The sequence below is a fragment of the Taurulus bubalis genome (assembly GCF_910589615.1).
Source record: "Taurulus bubalis genome assembly, chromosome: 12".
Taxonomy (NCBI): Eukaryota; Metazoa; Chordata; class Actinopteri; order Perciformes; family Cottidae; genus Taurulus; species Taurulus bubalis.
In genome coordinates, this window is record NC_136600.1 from 3,413,199 (window position 1) to 3,434,808 (window position 21,610).

Below are 21,610 nucleotides of genomic sequence, written 5' to 3' on the forward strand. Positions count from 1 at the left end.
AGATGTAAAACAGGCAGAGTGATCATAACGACACCATGGATTTGGTGTGTGAAGCTTTAAATTGAATAAATTATGTTTGACGCCAATACATCAATTATTAACTTATTAATATTGTGTTTATCTTTATGATATATTGGCGGGGTCAAAATCAAAATTCGAAACAAAATGGGAGAGGGTTGTGATGTGACTGTGGGTCAGTGGTTAGAATATCCGACTTTCAGTCAGAGGATCGGTGTTTCGAGCCTCGGCTCCGCTAGTCCATGTTGATGTGTCCAATATATTTTAAGTAAAAATAAGAACTTTTCCACAGTGCTGGGCTTTTTGAGACTATTTTGCCTGCTTTATAAAATACCCTTTCACAGGCACACATGAAGCTGGGTACAGAGAGGAAGGGGGGAAATCCATTAAGTTTCTCTGCCTCTTATATTTCAAATCCCACGGCAAACCCATGAAATTCCCGCTGTTCATACCACATGAAAACAGGAAGGAAGTGGTAAAGTAATAAAGCCTGTCTCTTGCTTTATCCGATTGGCTGCCCTGGCCGAGTGTGACATTGATCAGCTGTGCGACTCCGCGCAAGGCGTTTAAAGTTGAGTATATTTCAACTTTTAAACGCGCCGAAAAAACGCTAGAAAAACGCGTCGCGCGGCATTTAAAAAGCGCGCATGAAAGGTACCATAGGAAAACAATGGTTTTGCTAGCGACGCGTTTGAGAGTCGCGTCTGGTGTGAACGGCCCCTTAGGGTTGTTAAACTGATATTTCTTGGGGTGCAAGTACCCAGGTGGCCTTGTTGGTATCCTTTTCATTCCCCCCTTCCCCTAAGACCCAGTCTCACATGCATTCCCACTCCAAACTCTACCTACACATCCTCTGTCGGTAGGTAACAACAACCTCTTTTATCTGACTCTTCACTCTCCCGGCCTTAAATTTGAATAAAATCGTATTGATATTTCTTCTCTCTTTATTGGCATATTCGGTATAGAGGTAATCCATTAGTAACGGAAAATAATGAAGGTATGCTACTTACAGAAGAAGATTATCTCACTGACTAAATGTTATTTGGTGATTAGTTATGGTATCCAAATAAATTGTTTAATTAACCCAACGAACTCTGGTCACCAGTACAAAATCCAGATTACTGATGAGACTTGTCATTTTGGACTTGACAAAACTCCTCCAGAGCAAAAGAAGATTTTATGAAATGCTTCACACAGGCCGGGTCGTGAACTTAGCATGACTAGAGAACTGATATATTGGAGCAGTGCCCCTTGAAGTGAACTGGACCAGTAGCTCTTGAGGCAGGTTGAACTTGAGCAGGGAGTCCATCCCCAGCAGGGCTGTCTTCTTCCTGTTGGTGTCCTGAAGGGTGGGGGGCAGAGAACTAAGCACACGTCCCTCACCAAGTTAATTTCTATTGTATGCTGAAAGGATGGCCCGTTGGCTCTGGTTTTTGGGGAGGAGGCGGAGGTCAGATGGGAGTCGCAGCTGCTTCATGTCCTGCCCAGACGACGGGGGTAACAAGGGGAAGACGACTCCATTACCGGCCTCCCCTCCTCTCAAGGTCTCCGGTCTGGAGCATACCAGCAGGCAGCAAATCGATACACAGGAATCCTGGCAAGATGTATGGACTGCAAACAAGGACGTGAAGTGGGAAATGGATTTTTAAGTCACCCTGCGAAGCATTTTCAAAGTGGGATTTAAAACAGGAGGACAAGAGAAGCTCCAGCTGGTAGAGTCCTGCAGGTCTGTGGTAACGTCATAAGAGCCTTGAGGTCAACCTGCATCGTTGGAATTCAGTTTCAAAATCAGGCTGGGACATTTTTCTCACTGCTTACATTGTACGAGGGAGAGCCAGTAGCCACAGCTTCACAGACATCAGACAGATGAGACCAATCAACCTGACAACAAGACCCACTTCAATATGATTTTTAGCTCCACTGTTATAGGATTAAATATTTAGAACAAGTGTCACAGAAACACATAAAATAAATACAAGCATGATAAATACCTAGTCAACAAATATTGGGTATGATAGTTATTTTTCCATATTCTTTTTCTTCATACATGCATTTCTGGATGAACATATTTCTGATTTGTTTAGTTCTACTTGTTTATTCAATTCACTCTTGAAATGCTTATGTCTACATTTGTTTCCATGCTGACATTTTCACACTTGTTTATTTGCATTTACACGTACATTTAATCAGTTTAGACGGCTTTGTCCAAACTGACATACAAATGAGGTCCAATCCAGCCTGCAGTGGATCAATGAGTGAAACGAGGGTGTTCACACCAGATGCGAAAAATCGCGGCGCGAAGGGGGCGTGGCTTAGCTCTGTTGCTTGCCTCTGTGAGAGACAAGCGACGAAGCTTTCATTTCCGCTATCGACCATAGAATAAACAACCACTAGTTCTGCTTTATACTTGTTGTGGAAGTCCCAAACATGTCGGAACATGAAACGCCCTCTTATTTGGGTTCATAACATCATCCGTAGCCGCACATAGCTCGGTGAATTTCACCGACTCCTCCAGGAACAGCGTCTCGCGTATCTGCGTAAAACGATACCGATTATGCCATCCACCATGGAAATAACCACCAGTTCTGCTTTATACTTTTTGTGTAAACTCCACATATGTCGGAACATCAAACTCCATGGTGTCTGTGTTCTTAATATTATTCGTAGTCCCACAACAGCGTCTCAATGAAGCCGCTACCAGCGCTGGTTCAGGCGGAGCAGCAGCAGTTTCATTCAGGAACGGCAGGACGGAGGTGATGACGGGCGGAGCTTCTCAACGCTGATTCTCAACGCTGATTGGCTGCCGCAACTTTGCGTCATGCGATTTCTCCGCCAGAGTTGGGAGAATTAAACTCACGCGAATTCGCGCCGCGTCCTTCGCTTTGATTTGCTAAAACATGTATCATGACAAAAAGGGGAAAACAACCACCCCAAGTGGAACAAATAAATAACTGCGTAAGCTAGAATGGCTGAGCAGAAACAGCGAAAATTCCAACATTAAACAAAAGAAAACACATACCTGCAGAAGACAATAAAACACAGACATTGCCTTCTGGTCTCCTTTGCTGCACATCAGCTTCCTAGACATGCAAAACAACAAAATGTATAAAGGGAAAGTATACTTCAGGGCGACCGGATGTAGCTAATACAAACGGCTCCAAATAGACCAAATGAAACAGCCACGAAACCTATACTTTTACCGTCTAAAATAATGACACAACAGATGGACAATGTGATCATATTAGCGACCATTACCGTGTAACAAACCGTTACTTTTTATTAAAGAATATAACAAAATAGTGCAACCCTGTGTCCTAAAAATTACGTTCCCCCAGAACTAATACGCATTCCCAATTACGTTTGTATTACAAATACGTTTATAATCGTGTGTTTGTGTTATTGTTTTCTTGCTTTATTTAAGCATATTTTAATTTTTAAACTCTGCGGAGAAAAAATAAAAAGAGGGGCGGGGTGAGGCCAGTGACAGCTGGCCAGTGAGAGCCGGCCGGGCGCCGGCCGCACCGGGAGCCCGAGAGTCGGTCGCACCGGGAGGCGAGTACCGGGAGGACCGGCCGCACCGGGACGCTCGGGGCTCGGTCGTCAGGCCGTCGGTAGCAGCCTCCTTCGCGTCGGCTCCGGTCTTCTCTGAGTCGGGTCGTTTGTGAATGCAGCCCAAAGTGTGTGATAAACTCCATTTAGTGCAGTAAACCACTGCGATCATCAGCAGACACTCGGATCTCTGTGGTCACATCAAGTGCAGAATCCTCCGTGAAAAATATTCAAACGGGCGGAAGGAGTCACAGGACCCAACATCCGGTTTTCAAAATACTAACTGATATGAATGTGTTCAGAACATTTCTGACCACATCCAAACATCTTAACTGTACTGGTCTTACAGAAATATTGTAATATGTCAAACACAATGTACTGTTATGTAAATGAAGTTAATAAACCCTGTGGTTGCGGAGATAGTTAAGTTTTCTTTTGCGATAAAAGGGGTGCTGGGGGGGCTTGGGCCTAAAGAGGTTATAATCACCCCCCTTGTTTGCTTTTAACCATAGTCAAAGTCAATAGCGAGTACTTAAACAGTCTTTATCAAAAATCTAGTTTAGGACTGACTGAAAAATCAGAACTCCAGTGAAAAGTGTCTTCTCCTAGACGGAGGTCGAACAGCAGGCAATATGACGTTTGCATTCAACTTATTTATTATTAGTGCGCTTCTCATGCGTGAAACCCTCATAAAGTTTTCATTTTATTACATTTGACAAAAGCTGGAAAACAAAGAGGTTGTTAATTATTGACTAAGACAGAGTTTCCTATTTAAAAACGATTCAGAGAGCCGGCACCTCCACTTTACAACACAGACAAAAGCACTTAAACGCCCATGCGTGCGCACGTTCACCGTCTCCACTACATCTCCCACAAGCACATTTTACACGCACACGCATGCACACACACACACACACACACAGTTAGTAGTGTTCTAATTCTGTCTCTGTCTGCTCCAAGCTAGCTCTGCAGGATGGCCAGCAGACTAAAACCTTTGCATTATAAAAAAAAGAAAGAAAAAAAAATCTTTTCATTAATGCCTTCTAATTTCCTCCTGTCCAGTTACTTAATGGCGTCAGCATTCTTTAGAGAAATTACAAAGTACTAGCCCAGTCGGAACATTCTGCCAGACACAATTTATGTCCACCAACCAATGATCAGTGCCAGTGTAGGCACTGATCATTGGTTGGTGGACATAAATTGTAGCTTTTAAAAAAAAGGTAAAGTAAAGTTAGAGAGGTTGGTGGATACCACAGTTTTACTTTGTCGTAGGTGATCCGTGTCTCAATGAGAAATCAAGAGTGGCTTTTTAAAAATATTCAATAATGAGCACCATCTAAAAAAGGAACTTTCAGCGCAACTTTCATTGCTAGTTTCAGATGGATGTAGTGTTTATTTGCACGACCAGCATCCATGTTGTGGATGTACTTGTTCCCAGTTGTGCGTGTTGGTCCTGGAATGGGATGCGGTCAGGTGCGTTTTAATGGCAACAGAAAGTGATCGTGCCATTGACCAACAACCTGGTCTTCAGTTAGTGACACAGTATTTACCGGTTATGTAAAGAGCACATTGTTGAGATCGTAAGAGGCGCCTACATAAGCACGTTCCCAACATACACTCTGCTTGTTACAAACAGGGAAGCGCCATTTTGTTGTTGATTATTACGGAATTGCACAGTTGCAGATAAATATATAAACGTATTGTGCGAATGCTGATTCAGCAGCATTGTAACGGGCGGTAGATGGACCCAAAAGCTGTACGACAGAATGGTGGGTTGAAAGCAGAGGTTTATTCAGGCAGAACACACAAGGATTCAGACGAGAAAGAAGGCAGGAATCTCGGGGTCGGGGACAGAACACGAGGGCGGTTACCAGGGCACGGTAAGAAGTGCTGGATGGTCTGGCACAACATTGAGAATTACCTGGCAGTGACTGAGTGAAGCTGGAGCTTATATACTGAATGACTAGGTGCAGCAGAGTGGGCAGGTGAGAGTGATGGAGCTGATGAGGTATGACCAACAGGTGCACTGAATGAACTGATTAAGTGTGTGAGAGACTGTGGCCGTTTCTCAATACCAAGTACACTAAGTCCAGACTTGTGGACTTAAGTCTGGACGGGAGGACACAGGACGGTCTTTCTGCAATTGGAACAGCAGCTGACTTTATGACGTCACCACCTCAGCTGTCATGAGTTTACTCTGATTCTTCACTGTAAAGTATTTTTACAGTGAAACAAAATATGACAACCCTGCTTTTTTTGCACTGGTTTCACAGACATACACATATCATTGTATATACATATATATACACAGATACACAAATCATTGTATATACATATATATATACACACAGATACACAAATCATTATTATATATATATATATATATATACACACACACACACAGATACACATATCCTTGTATATATATTGTGTTTATAAATATGTGTTTTATATAGATACACATAATTGTATATATAATATGTTTATAAATATGTATTATATATAAATACAGTTATATATGTATATAGATACACATATAATTACAAACAATTCGGTCAAAAGTAATAAGACATCTCTGTAGTTCAAAGTAAAAGTTAAATTAAAATCTTAAGTTATAAATTTTAACCTTCCCCTCAGTCAAACTGATTTAATGTGACTGTGAATACATAATAAAGATTGCTTGTTAGATCATCGAAACCGAATTATAACTCATGTTAAATCTATACGGAGACATCGGAGCCAGCGGATCATTTAAAAAAATCAGGGTGCTCTCGGCGGGCAGTAGAGCGCTGACTTCCCGGTGCTGCGGACCTCAACTCGTCTGTGTATCTTTTTAATCAAGCTGATTCTTGAGAAACCGACCACATATTTGATGCTTAAACTAACTAACTTCTCGCCTGAAAACATCCTAAAATTACATTTGTTGACTCAACAACGGTAGTGTTCATAGAATGTCAACTTTCAGTTATGAATCTTCTCATCCGCCATTGTTCCCCGTTTGCTTGTCCAAAATGCATTCTGTGATATTGGCCCTCTCAAGTACGTTCAAGTCTGCTCTGATGCATCCCCGGTAAAATGGGAGGATCAAGTCACATCCGGGCATTTTCACCGTGCTTGGCGAGAAGCAAACTTTTGAGTTGGAACAGTACTTGGGCCGCGACTGATGACGTTTCACGAGTCCACGAGAACACAATCAGGCCCAATCTCAAACTCCACCCTGAACCCTAAAGGACTTAACTGACGTTGCCTGCTAAATGCCTCAGTGTGAGCAAGGGCTCAGAATGGTATAAATAGGAATGGGACAGCCCTTTGTGTCATATGACGTCACCTTGACAGAGAGCCAACAGTGTTGCGTGCAATTCTGAGTTTGGGAATGTTTATTTTAAATGTGTTGCGCGCTTTGCAGCCAAGGAGGCGTCGACTACCTGATTGGAATATTTAGCAGGCTTTTGCCTTGCAGAGTGGACGACGGGTAAATTCTCAAATAATGTATTTACTTATTACTTACTTATGTCAAAATATCACCATAAAGCAAACGTTTTAAGACATTGTTTGATTGAATACACTTTTTGTAATATGCTTGCATTGGCTTAATTTAATGTGTTGATGTGTTTTATGCCCCATCTTAAATCCTTAATGTTGTGTTTCTGTGTAAATTTAGGCATTGCATCCATTGCACTCACTACATCCATTGCACCCACTACACCAGGCTGAACCGCCATGTGCCAGTCCTCAGGCACTACCTGAATGTAGAAAGAGATATGAGGATGGACTTCAGGATGTCCAGAGAGACATAATTTTGAGATCCTCATTTTCGTATTTTGGCTGGCTCATGGGGTGTCTTACCGGGTGACAGCATGGGCTTTTGATGTGCCAAAATCAACAATATTTCGAGTAGTGCATAGAATCGCGAAAGAGATTTGCCGATGCAAATCCAAGGTCATCTCCTTCCCCAGTCCGAACACCTTGGAGGAAGTTGGCCGAGGATTTGGACAGCTGGCACAGCATGAGGCTACCCTTGTCTCGAGCGCCCTATTGGTATTATAACCCCTTTCAGACAGCCATTAGAAGGGAGATTGCAGGAGCGCTTCAATAAAAAGGATGCCAGAGCCCGCTCAGTAATTGAGAGGACATTTGGAGTCATGAAGGCACGGTGGCGGGTCACCTTTTTCAAAGCGCTCGAGGTTAGGCCCAAATTCTGTTCGGAAGTTGCCCCGGCCTGTGGGTTCCTCCACAATGTGTGCCTGAGATGTGGGGATGTCATGGAAGAGCCAGACCTCCAGCCTGAAGAACCAGGTCCACCTGCTCCACTTGACGACATCCAGGAGAGGAGTGGGACCCACATAAGGGACCGACTGTGTGCCCACACATCAGCACCCCAGCACCTTCAAGGCCTATTAAGGGATCATGTATATGCCAGCAGATGAATTGAGAAATTGCTGTGTAGATTTATATTGTTTATATTACCAGCTAGCATAATCCTGTTTTATCCTTTAAAACCTTTGTTGAATTTTTTGAAATTATTTAATGTTGTGGTCATAAAGCTGTACATACCTACATTACTGTCTACATGGTTTCTTTTTTGTGATGGAGCTAAAGGTTTGTGACACACATTTCTGTTTTGCAGTCAAATCTCCCTTAAAGCAAACTCTTTTGATAATCATGTTGGAAAACTCAATTCAAAAGGCACGGCACTGAGACAAATGAAATGCAACTCAGGTTTTATGTCAGCTTAAAGAAACAAATGCATGGCTCTCAAGTTTTTAAGACAGGTAAGAGTGACATATCATCCTCCTCCTCCGAGGCGCGGCCCCCCCCCCCACGCCTCCGCCAATGCCGTATGCCAGCAGAACAGTCCCCCTCCCCCCCATATTATTATTAACTTTATTTTCATTGGTTGCTGGATTACATTTCACCCAGATACAACAGATACGTTTTTCTGATTGGCTATTCGTGTAGCCCATTTCTTTTTTTTGATTGGCAGGGGATTCGGGGGAGACAGGCTTGATTCCTCCATGGTGAGGGCAGCGCGACCAGGTCATGTTTGCGCGCTGCGGCACATTAAATAGCCTAGAGTTTTTTTTCAGCGTGAGAAATACGATGTGTGGCGGGAGGGCGTGACTTAAGACCGAAATGCGTGACAGTCACACTCAATGCGTGACACTTGAGAGCCCTGCAAATGTATTATTCATACGTAGCTGTACATATTTTAACACATGACATTAAACAAATCACAGGGTTAGCCACAAATTAAAATATTACAATGAAAAAAAGTAACCGGCTACTGCTTCTCCACCAACTTCCCAAAGATGTCAATAAGGGTGTCCAGCTGCCCTCCCTCTTCCTCCCTTTGGTCCTCTTCTCTTTCGGTGTATTCCTTAAGGTACTCCAAAACCTCATTCCGCCTTTTTCGTGATTTGGGCCCTTTGGAACCTCCAGAGTTTTTGGCTGGGTGGCCCTGGAGCAGAGGTACTGGGCTCCTCTTCGGGCACATCCGAGTCCTCTGCAGTGGCTATAATGTTTAGAGGCTTGATCGAGTCTCTTTGTCCCAGAGCCCTCAAAGAAAGGCCAATTTCCAGCGGTCATACTGCCACCCTCGGTCCTTGAACTAGTTTTTGGTAATAACAGATCCTTAGTGTAAAAAACACAAGGTTCAATCAACACAGTAAATATGTTGTATAAAACTTGACTTATTATTAATAAAACTTAAGACCGATCATTCAAGAAGATTCACCATCAGTGTGAAGTAAACCCACATACAAATATAACTTTTATTCACCCTGTATTTTCTCTTCAAGTTTTCCCACTTCTTAGTGGCTTGAATTGTTGTGAGGTCATTCTCCAAACCCATCTCTTTCATGAGCATACTGATGAGAAAAGTAAAGTTGGGGGTCCGTTATGGGTGAGGATTAAATGCAATGTAATGTCAAAGAAGAACATGTACCACAACTGTCAGCATTATATGCCCCTATCAAAGGGCTTAACTTGTGGAATGGCAGTATGAAATTGTTTTTATTAATGAAGGTGGTAAACATGTGAAAGTGAGATATGATTATTGTTTAGCATAAACCATTTGGAACTCTATTTTTGGCTGTGTTTTTAAACCTAGAAGTGAAACGGTTGCCTCTTAGAATATGATATGCAGTTTTTCGCTTTCTTCTATATTTAATGTCTAATTGTTATTCATTTATTTTGTTGTGTACTCTTGTGAAGAACTGTCAATAAGGACCGAAATAAATTACTACTACTACTAAGCTCACTACATGCACCAGTTTATGCATGTTTCTAAAGTTTACTAGAGAATCAACCTTGAGCAGAAGCATTTCTGTGGCCAGTAAAATGAGGCTCGTTCTCCATCCGTAACTGGATGAATTGAAGAGTTTGTGGTTCGCTCCTTGTTTGTAAACAAAATAGTAATGTTCTTTTTTCAGAGCATTTAGTAACCATCCTTGTGTCACCAGAGAACAAATACCTACACACAGATCTGGCAATTAATCACCAGTGAGCTTTGAGTTTATACTTACATGTAAACTTATTTTTTTCGTGTAGTTGCGGTTGTTCCGTTCATGACTGTCTAGCGGTTTCTTTTGTTGTTGTTGTCCCCCCCGCTACGCCTGGAAATCCGGTGTTTAACCTCACGTTGCAAGGCATTGTGGGTAATTCCCTTAGGCAAAGTTGGCATCTAATGTTGACTTACAGAAGTCTCTGGCAGACATTTTGAGCCCTTTATGAACGCTTTCCCTAAGTCAGCATTTAATGCTGACTTAGGGAAAGGTAATTACCCACAGTTCATAGCAATGTGACGTTAAACACGCAGTTCCCAGACGTAAACAAAGAAAAGGTAAACAAAGAGGCACATGGGCATTCAGCCTGATAAAATACCTTTACACTACAACATTACGGATTAAAGATGGAACATAAAAGCATATAAAATCAGAGGAATGCAAGCAAAAATTATATTTATAATATTTACATACTGTCAGCTACAAAAAAACACTCAGATATTGTCTAAACATTGATGCTATATTTTCTTGTTTCTACCTTTTCATATTGTTTTCAATCCCCCCAAAAAATGCTCATGATTCTCGTCCACTTTGAAATAATTCTGCCTCCGCATACTACAGACTTCATTTGAACCTTAAATGGGTTTAAAAACAGAACTTTCAAATACATTATAGACTTATTCGATACATTTTAGTTGTTGCATCACAGTTTGTTTTATGCTGTTTTTAGAGCTTTTCAGTTAATAATTCATGTGTATTGTGCTGCTTAGTGAGGGAGACATCCCAGCTAGAGTGGAGAGGAGCTTTAAAATCTTCTGTAAAAATATCTTTAACCATCTCACATTTCCACTCATCATACATCATTTCTGGTAAAAAAAAGTAGGAAACATATTGTTCCATGACAGCCTGAAACTCCAAGAAACTACCCCATAGGCCCCCATGTCTTTTCTTGAAGCCAACAAACTCTGGTTTCTGACACAGATTTCACACAAAGTCTTTATCAGACGGTCCTAAATCCGCACGTAAAACAAATCTATGAGTTACTGTTTTGTACTGTCTGACCGAGGAGTCGCTGAGCAGTCACCATCACCATGGCAACCGTTAATTGCTGCTCGACAGACACAGGTAATTGAAATGAGCTAATTAGTACAATTTAACACACAAAGAGACACGCACACACACAACTTTTCTCTACGTATTTTTACTGTCAGCAAAAAACTACATTCAATTAATTACACCTCTGTTGACCCTGCATTGACATTTAAAAATTGCTGCTGTGAACATTATTAGTTTTGGCTCCTCTTCATTGGCTACCTATCCATGTCAGATCAGATTTCAAATTCTAAACGGGAACTGGGCACCTTTTTGTCCCAAGTGAGAAAAAAAAAAGATGTCAGCAGGCCATAAAGGAACTTTTGCTATCAGACCCTTCTTATTGAATAAGATCCCCTATCAGACAGTAATTCTGTCTCTAACCATTTTTTAACAGGAAGCTCACGATTAGTCTCGTTTTCCAAAAATAAAAGCCCCCCAACTTTCTAAGTATGTCAACAGGAATCGAGGGATGTACCTCGTGTTTGGAATGAAACAGCCCAGAAGGAAACTGTTTCTTCACAGTGAACTCGGGGAAGGCTGTTTTTGTTTTCAAAATAAAAGTCACATCGGTAATTTGGGATGAGGCTTCTTCTCCACGAAATGGTAATAGCCTGTTTAAGACTTGTACTGTTACAATTTAATTCAGCTTCCACACATTGTCTGCAGAAAATGGATTTTCTAGTATTGTTAGTGATATACTATTAGTAGAATCACAGGCTATGTAGGATTGTTTGGATTATATATTTTGTACATTTTCAATGGCTCCAGAGCATTGTAAAGTTCAAATGTTCAAATGTTTTTTCAAACAAAATATTCAGCTTTATTAAATTATAATTGAATAAGACCATTTAAACTGCGGTATGATAGGTCAGATTCAGATTCAACTTTATTGCCATTGCACATAGTACAAGTACTGTGACAACGAAATGTCGTTTGCATCTGTCCAGAGTGCAAAAGAAGCAGTTAAGGTTCAGTGCAATGTGGTGGATTATATGATGAAGACAATATAAACAGTATAAACCGAATAAACAGAGATTATATATATATATATATATATGGGAGGTGTCTGTTTAGTGGCGGTGATGGGGGGGATTGGGGGGATTGGAAGAAACTGTTCCTGAGCCTGCTGGTCCTGGAACGAAGGTTTCTATAGCGCCTCCCAAAGGAGAGGACGGCAAAAAGTCCATGGCTGGGGTGAGTGGGGTTCTTGACGATGCTGTGCGCTCTCTGCAGGCAGCGCTTGAGGTGGATTGTCTCCATGGCAGGGAGTGGAGTACCGGTGATGCGTTGGGCGGTTTTCACCACCCTCTGCAGAGCTTTCCTGTCCGAGGCAGAGCAGTTACCATACCAGACTGTGATGCAGTTAGTAAGGATGCTCTCGATGGTGCAGCAGTAGAAGTTCACCAGGATCAGGCACACCTGGCGTTTAAGGGGAATAGGAAATGATACTGCCAAAACACACCGATAAAGAGACTGAAAACTGAAAGACTGAAAAAAAGCACGCCATTAGTTTTGAGGCTAAATGCTATCATTCTGGCATGCTCCCAATAATTGTGTTTTTGTCCACCTTTGCAAAACAGTTGAAATATGGCGACATTGACCATGAAGAACATGAAGCATGTGACTTAAACATCACTGAAGCCTCTGCTCCACTGATGATAAATCACAGCAAATGAAAACATCAGATCTGTTTGATGCGATGAGGAGACTGTTTAATGAATGTGAGGAAGGTTACAAACATAAATGTCTTATTAACAATTTATTTATTGTCTTCGCTGGTTGGCTGTGATATTCTCTTTCGTTTCAGGAAGCTGAGACCTTGTTAGAGATGCAGTGGAGTCGGCTCGACTCAGGAGTCTGTAAATCAGACCTGCACCATCCTCCTCTGGACTGCCAACTGACATTGTTTTTTATCGCCTGTTAGTATGCTAATATTTGCCAATTAGCACTCAACACAAAGACCAGCTGAGGTTGATGGGAAAGTCATCAACAAATTAGAATTAACAAGGCTACACCCGATGCAGGTAAATTAGAGGGTTCTAACTCAATAGATCTTTTCACAGGAAACCTGCACGATGCATTTTGGAAATGATTGTAAAAGGATAAAAATAAATAACTCTGCAGACCATTGACTACCCGGATGGTTCCAGACCTCTGAATCGTCGCCCACAGGTAAAGTGTTTCCTCATTGTTGGCTATTTCTTTTGTGGCTGGAGAAACAATCAAATCTGAGTTTTGTGGACAGGATTAAATCCCTGAGAAACCCTAACAGGTGTTTTCACTTCTGTTGTCGGATTGTGAGCATGTACCACCTGTGCTTGATTGACATCCGTTTCGGAAGTCGAAAACTCAAGAGTGAATGTGTCTCGGTGCATCTGCTTGGAAAAACGGAGACGCCCGTAACAAACCGCTGTTAGTATTCAGGTCTCTGAGCTTCACAGGCATCTACAGAGGACCTTCATTAGTTAGAAAAGCGCCAGGAACAAAGAGACACGCTGTGTGAAGTAACTCTTTAGATGAACAACCGAAAACCTGTTGGGAAGTGTCTCTGAAAATGTCACGCCCCGGGTGTGTGGTGCGGAGACTCAGTTGCAAAGGAAGAGACCGGAAGCAGGTTTGAGGGGGGGAAAAATCCAAAACGTTCTTTACTTTAAAGTTACTTCAAAAAAAAAAAAAAAAAACTCTAAACAAAATTAGGAAAAGGTGGCACAGGACGTGGAGCACATGAACACACAGAAACAAAGACAAACCGACAGGGGACAAGGGAAGGTGGGGGAGTATATATAGGGGAGGGGAAACACAGGTGAAGGGAATGAAAAAATCCATATCCAGGTCCATATCCCTCCCAGTTGACCAAGAACTGGTGACCTCGACCCCTGGGGCGGACTGCCAATAGCCGTTTCACCGTGAAGACTGGGCCGCCGTCCACGATCCGGGGGGGTGGAGGGGGTTTGGAGGCGGGAACCAGTGGGCTGGTCCTTACTGGCTTGACCCTGGAGACGTGGAAGGTAGGGTGGGCCCGCATGGCTCTGGGGAGTCTTAACCGGACTGCCGCAGGGTTGATTACCCTGGATATAGGAAAGGGAACGACGAACCTGGGCATAAGCTTGCAAGACTCCCCACGAAGGGGAAGATCCTTCGTGGACAGCCAGACCCTCTGTCCAACCCCGTAGCGAGGAGCTGGGGTACCGTGTCTATCGGCTGCCCTTTTGTAGTTGTCCGAAGCAGCTCCGCTCTCGCCCTCCTCCATGTACGATGACATCGCCGCACCAGCGCCTGTGCGGATGGAACCGCAATCTCTCCCTCGAGGTCTGGAAACAAAGGGGGTAAGTACCCGTAAACACATTGGAATGGGGAGAGACCTGTGGCAGAGACTGGAAGAGAATTATGGGCGTACTCCACCCAGCCTAGTTGTCGGCTCCAGGAGGTGGGAGAGGCCATACAACGGAGCCCTGTCTCCATCTCCTGGTTGTACCGCTCGGTCTGACCATTAGACTGGGGATGGAACCCGGAAGAGAGGCTGGCAGTAGTCCCCATCTGGTGGCAGAACTCCCTCCAGAACCCGGCCGAGAACTGGGGCCCACGGTCGGAGACTACATCCTGTGGGAGACCATGAAGGCGAAAAACCTGGGAGAGCATGATCTTTGCTGTTTGTTTGGCAGAGGGGAGCTTGGACAGGGGAACAAAGTGAGCCATCTTGGAGAACCGGTCAACAATGGTGAGTGACAGAGTTACCTTCGGATGGGGGCAGGCCGGTGACGAAGTCCAGAGATACGTGAGACCAAGGTCGCCGTGGCACAGGAAGAGGGTGTAGGAGCCCCGATGGGCGCTGGCGGGAGGTCTTATTCTGGGCGCAGACCTGACAGGCGGCCACAAACTCCCCGGTATCCTCCACCAGTGATGGCCACCAGAACCGTTGCCTGAGGAAGCTGACCGTCCGCCTCACACCAGGGTGGCAGCTGAGAACTGGCGGGAGAGAGCATCCGGCTTCACGTTCCTAGAGCCTGAACGGTTAGACAAGGTGAAATCAAAACGGTTAAAGAACAGTGCCCACCTGGCCTGTCTGTTCAGCCTCTTTGCCGTCCTGATGTACTCCAGGTTCTTGTGGTCGGTCCACGCTAGGAACGGTTGTCCAGCCCCCTCCAACCAGTGTCTCCACTTCTCTAGCGCCAGCTTGAGGGCCAACAGCTCCCGGTTGCCCACATCGTAGTTCTTCTCTGCTGGGGACAACCTCCTTGAGAAGAAGGCACAGTGGCGCTGCGAGAGGACCCCTCCAACCCCCACATCGGAGGCGTCAACCTCGACGATGAACTGGAGTTCCGGGTCAGGCAGTGCGAGGATGGGGGCAGAGGTGAACTGCTTCTTGAGGGCTTGGAACGCCTCTCCTGCTTGAGGGTTCCACAGGAACCTGGTGCCTGGAGAGGTTAGAGCATGGAGGGGGGCTGCCACAGAACTATAGCTCCTAATAAAGGGTCTGTAGAAGTTAGCAAATCCCAAAAACCTCTGTAGCTGCTTTCGGTCCGATGAGACCGGCCAGTCAGAAACTGCACTAACCTTGGCGCCCTCCATCTGGATACTCCCTGGTGCCACAATGAAGCCTAGGAAGGGGACGGAGCGTTGGTGGAACTCGCACTTCTCCGCCTTGACAAACAGCTTATTCTCTAGCAGCCACTGTAGAACTCTCCGGACATGCTGCTCATGTTCCTTCTTATCCTTGGGGGAAAAAAAAAAAAAAAAAACGTCATCCAGGGACACAAACACATTCAACATGTCCCTAAGGACATCATTGACCAGGGCCTGAAACACGGCTGGGGCGCTAGTGAGCCCAAAAGGCATGACAAGGTACTCATAATGGCTGGGGGTATTGAACGCCGTCTTCCACTCATCCCCCTCCCTGATTCTGACAAGGTGATAGGCGTTTCTTAAATCGAGCTTCGTAAAGATGGTAGCTCCTTGCAACAGTTCGAAAGCAGAGGAAATGAGTGGGAGGGGGTACCTATTCTTGACAGTGATGTCGTTGAGGCCAGCGGGACCGGTGGACCAGAAGGGGCTGGTACCACTGGAGGTGGAGAACCGAGGCTGGAGAGCACCTGCTGCATCTGGAGGTCTAGAGCCTGCAGCTGGCCTGTCATGTCGTCTTAAAACGAACCTTGGCGAGTGTGAAGTTCCCGGAGCCCGCCCTCCAAACCAGAGAGCAACTGTTCATGGTTGTACAACCGTTCTCCTTGCTTCCGGAGAGCTGAATGCATGGGGCTCTCCTCTGCTGAGTCAGTCATGGTCGGTTTGTCCTGTCACGCCCCGGGTGTGTGGTGCGGAGACTCAGGTGCAAAGGAAAAGACCGGAAGCAGGTTTGAGGGGGGGAAACATCCAAAACGTTCTTTACTTTAAAGTTACTTAAAAAAAACTCTAAACAAAACTAGGAAAAGGTGGCACAGGACATTGAGCACAGAAACAAAGACAAACCGACAGGGGACAAGGGAAGGTGGGGGATTATATATAGGGGAGGGGAAACACAGGTGAAGGGAATGATAATCAGGGGACACCCATGAGTGGCTGAGGGCAGGTGAAGGGAATGACAATCAGGAGACACACAAACACACCCACACACAATCAACCAGGTGTTACAGAAAAGCTAATTTAAGACGTTTCAATAATTCTTTGGAACCCAGAAGAAGCACACATCAACTGTAAGGAAATGGTAGTGACGGTGTTGTGTCAGGTTTCACGTCACAAACACTAAATTGAACACTACATGAAGTGAAAAAACGATAACGGAATTCACTGTGCGCATCATGTTGCTGTGAAGTCAGGCGTGTTTACGTCGGCAAACTCGGTCTAGATAAATCTTGCCCATGTTTCTGATTTGGAATTTCAGAATTTCATCTTGCATGACCGCTCCATTTTTATATTTCGGAGGTGTGTTTTTCTGAACTCAGAGTACAATGGATTGCAGGACAATCGGCTGACATAGCTCGGTTGGACCTGCGGATCGATTCCATGGTATCAATACTTCCATACTGAAAGGCTTCTCAATTGATCTTGATTCCTTTTAAAATAAAATAGTTTTGTACAAACATCGGTGTGCTGCATCAGTTCCAAACGCTTTCTTTACTTTTGTATAATATTGACATAATTAGCTGTCTGTGTCACATGACTGACACTTCTGATTCCAACATGTGAGAGAATGGCGGAAAGGAAAAAGAGTAGCGGCATAATGCTAGTTTTCACTTGTAGATAAAAATACAACAAGATCTTTTTTGCATTTCAATGTCACACATAGTGCATTTTCTATGTGTGACATTTAAATGGAAAAAAGATCTTGAAGATGACAAATGGATGCTGTGAACCTTTACGGCATTTTCAATTTCACGTTTGTTTAATTAATGATTGTTTATTTCAAGACAGTTATTAGCAATATGATTTTCCTGTTTGATGCCATGTTATGACATCACTTCCGGTTTGATCACTTCCGGGACGGGACTTCCAGTTTAGCCACCTCTGGTTCTTCCAGTTAAATGGTGTCCGGTTTCAGTACTTCCGGTTGAGAAACATTTGACAGTGGACCGCATGCTCCAGAATCCGCTCGCATCCATGGGGAAGCATTGTAGAGGCAATGTCGTGAGTGCTGTAATGTATAAAGATGCAATGTATATTATTTATATTTACTACTGTGAAATGTTATGTTTAAGAATGTATACTGAATGTTTGTATTGTCTTTGTTTGCAGTTTTCACCAACATGATTGCGGGAAAAGAGTAACAGTAAATGGGTGAAACTTACTACGACTCTGTCTTCATTGATTGCGGTTTAACTCCATGTTTAGTCCAGAGTTTCAACACACTGCATGCGTTGAAACTCTGGGTGTCACACTGCATTTCAACACACTGCATGAGAACACTACATATGCATCATGGTATCTGGAGCCAGACTGCACAAGCTGCAGTGCTAATGAATGCAGCCACGTCACCCCGTGAGAGTCATTTCCTAACAGCACTGTTGGCGGGGGTTACAAATGTATGTTGGATGACACAGCTGAGGAAAATGTCTCACCCTCCAAATAACTGTCAACCTGGTTCATGCAGTGAGCTCTAACAGTATCGGACAATATATTAGGAGGTTTGACAAAGCTGTACAGGGTGCACATGAAACGCTCGCTGGAGAGCTTGGAGGAGATTTCAACTATTAAAAAGATTCATTGGAGTGGCCTCAGGCAAGCAACACGAGTCTTCACTATTAAAACTCCAGATGAAACTATAGTAAATCCTGAAAGGGTAATCATGCATTTCTAAACCTACTCTGTAAAATATTCATTAAAGTTTAATGGAGTCATATTTTATTGATATATGTTTACATCAGATGAAGCTGAACAAACCTGTTTTCAGCTTGTATATTTCATTTAAGTAAAAAAATGTGCATATAATTATATAAATATTGCATGTAAACAGCTGTTTTCTGTCCTGACATGTCCTTGTCAGTTACAACAGATATGTACACATTCCTGGGTGTCATAAAGGCCAGCAAGTTGTTGACTTCTGTGTCTTAACCGGCCTGCCTCCTAATTAATCTATAGCTAAGCATTACCTTAGCTAACCTTTGGTAAAGTAAGCTAATGTTAGCCAACACAGAAAACTATAACCGACGTTACATCGACAATGTTAAGGAAAAGACAACACACTCAACTATTAGATAGCCAAGTTAACTTTCTATTGACGTCCAAGGCGACTCAGAACTGTAGAAAACAAAGCCTCAAATTTAGCTAACCACTAGCTAACATAACGTTAGCTCAGGCCCTTACCTGTTAAGCTAACGCTACTTTCACCTGATGTAGAAAACTTAAGGTGTCACTAACGTCGACCGCTTTTACTCTCTGACTAATACATTATGTTGGTATTCTTTGCTCAAGAAGAGGGGTCATGTCCCCAGGAGTCTGGCTCTTGTTTCAGCAGCGTGTAATATAATGTTTCGGAGAAGAAGGGCAAGCAGCGCGCAGCTGTGAATGGGAATGTTGAATGGAGGATGAGCCTACAGTGCGCAGCGTGTAGAGCTGGCACTCAACTGGGTTCAAAAGTTTCACGGAACATGGAATAAGATATGTTAAAACGGCAAGATATCAAATATATATTTTAAAAATGTGCTTTCGGTGCATTTTAACACATTCCAAAAGAATAATACAATTAATATATGGAAATAATGGCATGAATATGTTTACTTACTAGTTGCACTCAAATATAACTTAAAATATTTTTTAAAAATGTGGTATATTTATAATATATTTATTGAAAGTATACTAGAGTACAATTATTTTAAAGTGTGTTAAAACATTTTTTTTTTCAAAATAGGTGAACGTGTGACTTTTGTATACTTTTTATATATTTTCAGAAAGTACACTTCTCAAATATTACTTAAAATATTTAAAAAATAGTATATATAAAATCTGTATTCATCAAGTGATTTAAATAAACAATTTCAATGCTAATTTAAAGCATACATTTTGAGATATAGAATACATATTATTTGAAATTAAAGTACATTTTTAATTGCACAGAACTTTCACTTAAAGTATATATATTTTTTAAGTAATTTATTTTTGTGAAAAAAAAATAGGTGAACGCATGACCTTTGTATACTGTAACAATCCCCATTACCTCGTGAGTATCGGGTAGCACAAAGAGGGCAACACACACACACACACACACACGCCCAGCTGAGGCTGATCACAACTCATCCCCGCTTCTCCCCTCCACCTCTGCAGCTGCGCTAACCACGCCCCTGCCACCACATATACTCTTTATATATTTGCAGAAAGTACACTTCTTTGACAGTATATTTGAAATATACAAAAGTATATATTTTTTTCGTTTTATTTTTCGTCTTTTGTAGAAAACAGTTGGGTGCTAAGCATGGAGGCGTTTTTTCTGGCTTTTTTCACTCAAAACAGCTGCCTGCTTTTGCTGAAACTCGCTATAAAGCAGAGGGGAGTTGTAGATGCTGCTGGTAATTCAGGTCCAGACTGGCCATCCTGTGAACTCTGTGATTTCCTGGTTTCCTGGCCAGCTGATTTGCCCCAAGTGTCAGGCAAGTGTTAAAAATGCTAAATGAAATGGGTAAATCAAAGTGAAAACAAGCGGCAGCTACAGTCCGTCAGTGTGCCTACCGTCTGAAGAAAAACTGGACAGCACAGGTGAAAGACAGAAGGAAACATTGTTTAGGTGGAGTGCATTAAACAGGGAAAAGCCCTGGAGGAAAGTAACGCTAAATGTTGCAAAATTACAGTAAATACATGCAAACTACTTATCTGTACTTTCAGTATTACGTCTTAGATGTTTAGTGAAACACAAAGTATCTGAGTACTTCTTCCACCATTGATATTACTACTTGTTTATGTCACGGTCTGGTTTTACAACTCTATTTCCTTCATATGGTGCATCAAATAGCATAGTGACTGACCGCCAGGAGGTTGACAGACTATAAAGATGAAATTTCATTATCCAAACAGAAGGCAACAAGTAGCCTCATATACAGAGACAGTGTGACCTCAAGCGTTCACATATCACAACACAAAGATAAAAGTTAAACTGAATTATCCTCTTGTTTCTTTTCTTTTCTTCTTTTTTCATACCTAAGCAGGAAGAAGACCTGACTTGACTCACAGCTTTCCATCAGTCTGTTATCCAGGCCTGGCAGCCTCTGACGTCAACATGACCTACTGACGCCCATCTGAGATGTGGGAGTCCAGGTGGACTGATGGTTTTGGTCCAGACCTTTCTCCGAGAAGACTCTGGCTGGCCCTATACAAGCAAACCCGTTGAGAAAAGGGTGACCTACAGTGGAGGGTTGTTCACGGGGCGATGGCTACAACCAGATGGACACACCCAAGGACAGGGGAGGGCTGTCCATCCGGGTTCGAGGCTTAGACCCTGGTCCATTCAAGTCCGCCTCGGAGGTCAGTATGTCGGTCAACAAAGGACCTTCACCATGGAGACCTCTGGGTCTTGTCTGAAACCAAAGGTTCATGTTGATTTACCTTTATTCCTATAAATTAAATAATGTTACAAACATACTTTTTCGAAGCCACAGCATAATGTTTCTACTAAAGCCAACCAGGTAGTCTTGTTACATTTTCGTTTTGTTTCAACTCACAATGTTAACTTCCATTGTAAGAAGATATGTTTCCCTCAAAATGTGGATTCAGTTATTCAGGGTTTAGTACAGGGATCGGCAACTTTTTTTTGCCAAGTGGAAAATCTGTCAAAGGGAATTCCTCCTATCTTGGAGTTTGAGGTGATATTAGGTCACTGAAAATAACATTTTTCTTTTAAATATTTGTTTTCACTGCTCTCTGATCTGTCTGCTTAATATGTGGCGAGAAATTATCAAACAACAAAACATGTAATGTTGAAAGACTCTTCCAGAACAAACACACAGCATCTGCTGAAAAGTATCAAG